The sequence below is a fragment of the Myotis brandtii genome, unplaced genomic scaffold (assembly GCF_000412655.1).
Source record: "Myotis brandtii unplaced genomic scaffold, ASM41265v1 scaffold111, whole genome shotgun sequence".
Classification (NCBI taxonomy): domain Eukaryota; kingdom Metazoa; phylum Chordata; class Mammalia; order Chiroptera; family Vespertilionidae; genus Myotis; species Myotis brandtii.
This window is the reverse complement of record NW_005353789.1, coordinates 6055818-6062574: the sequence shown is the minus strand read 5'-3', so window position 1 is coordinate 6062574 and position 6757 is coordinate 6055818. Positions and strand designations below refer to the sequence as shown.

The 6757-nt window shown below is 43.6% G+C and overlaps 1 protein-coding gene and 1 long non-coding RNA gene across 2 annotated transcripts in view; one reads left to right on the top strand and one right to left on the bottom strand.

The window, feature by feature from the left end:
* Window positions 1-6757, top strand: part of SHROOM3 (shroom family member 3) — a 238400-nt gene that overhangs the window by 66027 nt on the left and 165616 nt on the right. The gene's annotated exons all lie outside the window — the stretch shown is intronic.
* The window catches only part of LOC106727177, a 15650-nt gene that overhangs the window by 8763 nt on the left and 130 nt on the right, over window positions 1-6757 (bottom strand). The window lies entirely within an intron of this gene.

Here is a 6757-nt window from a genome sequence, read left to right as displayed (position 1 = left end):
TATATATATGTATATATTTCCATTAATTTTTAGAGAGAATAGGAGGGAGAGGGTAGAGGGGAGAGAGAAATAGTCTGGCATGGGGCGGGGAAAGAAACATTGATGTGAGAGAGACACATCAATTGTTTGCCTCCTGCACATACCCGGACCAGGACCAGGGATCAAACCTGCAACCCAGGTACATGCCCTTGACCAGGAATCAAACCCTCAACCTTCTGGTACACAGACCAACACTCTAACCACTGAGCCATGCTGGCCAGGGCTAGAAGCATAATTTAAATTGAAAGTGTGGCTTTCATCAGTAGCACCAGCAATAAAAAAAAAAAAAAATCATGCCTTCTGATTTCTGTATCATAAGTGGTTTATGTCCCATGACTATTATACAGGAGAGGTATAGTAATACTTTAACTGACATCTTTTATGATGCTAAGAGCCCTACAGGCATTATCTCATCAGTCTTGATGTCAGCATGTGGTCAGATTGGGATAAAAATGTTCACCTGCGTACAAAGTGAACTGCTGTGTGTCCACTTAGCATGTCCTCAAGGGTCTGACTCCTTTAGAAACACTTGGAGTTCTCCAACAAATACAATTTCCCATGAAATTAATAAAAAAGGGACTTGAAAAGAGAAACTTAAATTCAGTTTCTCTCTAGGTTCACTACCCAGTTCTGTGGTGGTTTTTCCCCAGCATGGAACTTCTATGTGAAAATCTGCAGAGTTGGGCTAAACTAATTCTTTTTTTAAAAAAAACAATTTTTAAAAAAAATTATTTATTTCAGAGAGGGAGGAAGGGAAGAGAAAGAGAAACATCGATGTGAACAAGATACATCCATCAATTGCCTCCTGTACGTGCCCTGACTGGGGTTGAACCACAACCTGGGTGTGTGTCCTGACTAGGAATTGAACCCATCACCTTCCAGTGCATGGCTCAACACCCAACTGAGCCACAGCAGCCAGGTCTAAACTAATTATGACCCCCACAAAAATGGATTGACCTTTTTGCTTTACATGTCATTGTCACCTAGTTCATTGCCACTGCCCTCACCAGTGCAATCTATTTTACTATTTACATTATCTCTTCCTCCTAAAGACACAGTGTGATTTCTGCAAGTGAGATGTGCAGGATACCAGCTCTACCTGAGTTGCTTATGAACATGACTTTGTAAGGCTTGATTTACTTGTTGAGAATCTAATATATGCCGATCGTTGCTCTGGGTGTTTGGGACTCAGCCATGATTAAAACAAACACATCTGTCCTCATGAGGTGATGTTCTTCTGAGCAGAGGAATGAACAATAAACACGATACATATGTAAATTATACAGTATGTTAGAAGGTAGCGAGCAATTTATGACAAGAAAGCAGTCCACAGGCTGTTTTTATCTCCTCCACTCATAAAATTCAATTTCTCCTGGGAGGATGGAGGACAAACTTTTAATTTTTAAAAATATTCTCCGTGAAAGTACTTTGAGCTTCTAGAGCAGAGCATACAAATACAAGGGCTGGCAAATAAGTGTTGTGGAGGCCTTCCATTCTACCTTACATTGTGGAGGGGTCTACCCTGAGCTGCTAGAGAACGTATGCTATGCACAGGCACAGACCCAAGAAAATGGAAAATCCCCTTCTTGTGTTTGTGAGGCTTTCTCTCCACTGACACTCCCATCTCTAGTCACCAACAAGCACCCTATAAGGACCTGTGCAGATCATAAGGGAACATACCCATGGAGATCTGTGCCCTGAAATCAAGGCCATCTGTCTTGGTCTGCAGTTTGTCAACAGAGTAACATAAGCCTCTCCTGCCTGTGGGTTGTTTTTTGTTTTGTTTTTTAGATAAAAACATAATTTTTAAAATTTCATTTTTATTGTTTTGGGGTTGGTTTTTTTTTACATATATTTTTATTGATTTCAGGGAGGAAAGGAGAGGTAGAGAGAGATAGAAACATCAATGATGAGAATCATTGATTGGCTGCCTCTTGCATGCCCCCTTACTGGGGATCAAGTCCACAACCCGGGCATGTGCCCCGACCAGAATCAAACCCAGTACCCTTCAGTCCATAGGCCGACGCTCTATCCACTGAGCCAAACCAGCTAGGGCTGGGTTTGTTTTTTAAAAGGTAATCAGAAGAAAATCAAATGTGCCTAAATAGATCAGCTACTAGCTTTTAGAAAAAAGGAAAAATAAAAGCCCCATATTTCTCCAAAAACTCATTTAGTATGTTCTTTTATTTCTCTTTACCACAGAGATTAGTACTGGGGAGAAACTTAGTGATGTTTTGGATTAGGCTCAGACAATAAGTGACCTGCTCAAGGTCACTAAGCAGGTCAGTGGCAGAACCAGAAGTTGAAAGCCAAGCCCTCATGTCCTGGTCCAGTGCACTGTGGGTTCCACAACACTGCTTCCAGATGAGATCATCAGTGCTTTTTGAGCATGGATTGTGTAACCCTCTACAGCTGATTGCCAAGGAAGCTAGGTAGGCAGGTAATAAAGGAGAAGTCTAAGATGTTTGTGCAAGCGTTCCTGATTCTCATAAAAATCTGAAGTAGAGCAAGCAGGAAATAGAAGGTGGGGCTGAGGGCAGGTTGACAGGGGTGGGAGGCAGCTTAGCAGGAGGAGGGGTAGCTGGTGGGCACTGCAATGTGAAGGACTTCCTATGTATCAAAGTCACATGCACTGACATGAATGAAGGGCATCATTTCCAGGCTTGAGGATTCCAGACTCCACTATCCTTCCATCCATGAGTGGCTGCCAAGCCACCAAAGGGTAAGGGGACACACACTGTGCTGTCTCGCTTCAGATCCTCAGATCCTGGGGAAAGTGGGAGAGGATCATCCAGCCCACACCACAGCTACTAGGGAACATCGGAGCTTTCCCTGCGGGCCAGGCACTGGGCTAAGTGCTTAACTTCCATCATCCATTCGCCCTCACAGCAGATCAGTTCTATCATCAGTCCCACTTCAGGAGAAGAGAAAACTGAGGCTTGGAGAAGTTTAGTAATTGGCCCAGGGTTACAGAGCTAGTGAATGCCAGCGTCAGAATTCACATTCTCCTTGACAAAGGGTGGTGGTTCAGAGTGTGGACTCTGGAGTCAGATTGCCAGGGTGTGGACCCCCTCGCCCTGCAGCTTGCTGGCTGTGAAGTGTTCAACGCCTTTCTTGACCTCCTCAAGCCTCCCTTTCCTCCTCCATAAAGTTGTAACATAATTATAGCCTTTACCTTATAGATTTGTGGTGATGATTAGAGAAGGTAATGTAGTCACTACTGACACATAGTTAATTACTAGTTGTGTGGACGTTAACTACAGGTTGAATCACATGGAATTGCTATTACAGTAGACCAAGAGTCGTCAAATTTAGACAATTTCATATAGTTCAATCTAATACTATATAGGTGCCCATTCTTTGTAAATATAACAACGGTTCCTTTAGTCATCTCATCATTTGTGAAAAGAGAGGTGACTTAATTGCTTCACTATAATTTTCCCCCTTTTACTGGCCTGCTTGCTTTAGCTTCTCTAAAGAATCACATAGAGATATCCTCTCTTCTAATGTTACCTAGCACCCACAAGGACGTTCCCAGAGCCACCAATTGGCTGAGGCTGTTGTCACAGGGAACCTGATGGAGAGTAGATTGGAAGTGAGCGGAGACTGGACAGCTCTATCCACTGAGCCAAACCAGCTAGGGCTGGGTTTGTTTTTTAAAAGGTAATCAGAAGAAAATCAAATGTGCCTAAATAGATCAGCTACTAGCTTTTAGAAAAAAGGAAAAATAAAAGCCCCATATTTCTCCAAAAACTCATTTAGTATGTTCTTTTATTTCTCTTTACCACAGAGATTAGTACTGGGGAGAAACTTAGTGATGTTTTGGATTAGGCTCAGACAATAAGTGACCTGATCAAGGTTACTAAGCAGGTCAGTGGCAGAACCAGAAGTTGAAAGCCAAGCCCTCATGTCCTGGTCCAGTGCACTGTGGGTTCCACAACACTGCTTCCAGATGAGATCATCAGTGCTTTTTGAGCATGGATTGTGTAACCCTCTACAGCTGATTGCCAAGGAAGCTAGGTAGGCAGGTAATAAAGGAGAAGTCTAAGATGTTTGTGCAAGCGTTCCAGATTCTCATAAAAATCTGAAGTAGAGCAAGCAGGAAATAGAAGGTGGGGCTGAGGGCAGGTTGACGGAGGTGGGAGGCAGCTTAGCAGGAGGAGGGGTAGCTGGTGGGCACTACAATGTGAAGGACTTCCTATGTATCAAAGTCACATGCACTGACATGAATGAAGGGCATCATTTCCAGGCTTGAGGATTCCAGACTCCACTATCCTTCCATCCATGAGTGGCTGCCAAGCCACCAAAGGGTAAGGGGACACACACTGTGCTGTCTCGCTTCAGATCCTCAGATCCTGGGGAAAGTGGGAGAGGATCATCCAGCCCACACCACAGCTACTAGGGAACATCGGAGCTTTCCCTGCGGGCCAGGCACTGGGCTAAGTGCTTAACTTCCATCATCCATTCGCCCTCACAGCAGATCAGTTCTATCATCAGTCCCACTTCAGGAGAAGAGAAAACTGAGGCTTGGAGAAGTTTAGTAATTGGCCCAGGGTTACAGAGCTAGTGAATGCCAGCGTCAGAATTCACATTCTCCTTGACAAAGGGTGGTGGTTCAGAGTGTGGACTCTGGAGTCAGATTGCCAGGGTGTGGACCCCCTCACCCTGCAGCTTGCTGGCTGTGAAGTGTTCAACACCTTTCTTAACCTCCTCAAGCCTCCCTTTCCTCCTCCATAAAGTTGTAACATAATTATAGCCTTTACCTTATAGATTTGTGGTGATGATTAGAGAAGGTAATGTAGTCACTACTGACACATAGTTAATTACTAGTTGTGTGGACGTTAACTACAGGTTGAATCACATGGAATTGCTATTACAGTAGACCAAGAGTCGTCAAATTTAGACAATTTCATATAGTTCAATCTAATACTATATAGGTGCCCATTCTTTGTAAATATAACAACGGTTCCTTTAGTCATCTCATCATTTGTGAAAAGAGAGGTGACTTAATTGCTTCACTATAATTTTCCCCCTTTTACTGGCCTGCTTGCTTTAGCTTCTCTAAAGAATCACATAGAGATATCCTCTCTTCTAATGTTACCTAGCACCCACAAAGACGTTCCCAGAGCCACCAATTGGCTGAGGCTGTTGTCACAGGGAACCTGATGGAGAGTAGATTGGAAGTGAGCGGAGACTGGACAGAGATGGACTATGAGGAAATTTCTGGTGAAATGAAGAGGGCGTGGTCTTGGCTCCTTTAAACCAGCGTGTATGTTCTGCTCTTTGAGGGAATGGCATTCCCATACTAGGCAGCTAATCATGATAAACACATGTCCAGCATCACCAGTGGCCATTCTGGACTGTGGAGATGAGCTCCTTGTCAGCGGCTGGAGGTTAAATTTGACACAGTCAAAATTCATGTCATGGCCGGGCTGCTGTTGAACTCTGGCTTGGTGGGAGTAGCCTCTGATGAAAGAACATGCAACTCAGCTGTTTTGGGAGAAGTTGTAAGGGGGTGAGGTGGAGGGGGTAAGAATTTTGCCCTCCTAAAAGGAAGAGAAAACTGAGATTTAGAGAAGTTTAGTAATGGGCCCAGAATTACAAGGCTGGTGAATGCCAGCGTCAGAATTCAGATTCTCTTTCATAGTGGTGGTTCCGAGTGTGGGCTCTGGAGTCGGGTTGCCAGGGTGCGGACCCCCTAGCATTCTTTTGAAAGAATGCATCTATGGTGCAAGATCTAGTAGGAGGCATCTCTTCTGAAAGATGATTCCCTGCCCGCCCCCCGGACCACTGTTCCCATCTCACACTTGCCTCAATCCTATTTCTTTAGAGTTCACATTATAGGAATATAAATAGCTCTGGAATTCAAGTAACATCCTGGAGACTCCGCCTTCCTAGTGAATACAAGGAACAGTCTTTAAATAAAAGTCATTTCAAAATTAAGATGAAATGTAATGCCATTTTCAAGGACACTTTAGACTTTCTTGGTGTCTAGAATAGAAATTACTACTGTATTTAGAATATATTGCCTCCTGTGATTTCAGAACTCTTTTCCCTAGTCTTTCCTCATCTAAAAGATAATCTGTAAGACTTTTAAAGATTCTTTAGCAAGGAGGTTTATAAATGTTCTGTGGGTCCTATGATTTGTTTCTCCCACCGTGGCAGCTGTAAAGTAATGAAAATGTGTTTACATCCCTATGAGCTCGGACACACTCGGGGTCCCGTTTTCTTTCCGTGTGCACGGTTCCCTTTCCTCTCTCTTGGTGCCTGTGCTTACTATTAAGCTGACCCCTATATATTTGGGGCAAATCCCGAGACCTGAATGGAGCACTGCTTACCCACGCAGCTGCAAAAGGCTGCAGTTTCAGGGCTCAGATAATAGAGTTAAGGGAAACTGTAACTGGTGGCAGTTTAGGAAACCTGTTAGGATCCCATCCACAGAGGTGAGCTGCCAGGCACTCCACTGCGGTGAGTTTTATGAAATGCAGCCTTGTTGTTGGTGGTGTTTTGTTGTTGTTTGTTGTTTACAAGTAGTATCTTTATAAACGTTTGTGTCTGAGGTGATTTTTGCCATGTTGGGTTTTATTGTTGGAAACACTGAGTGTACAAAGAATTTTCTTTTTCTTTGATCCTCCCTCTCTTTCTCCTGGTTTCGTTGGACACTATTGCTTGCAAAAACCATAGCTAATTAAAAATTGAACTTCAGCTGCAAAGAAGT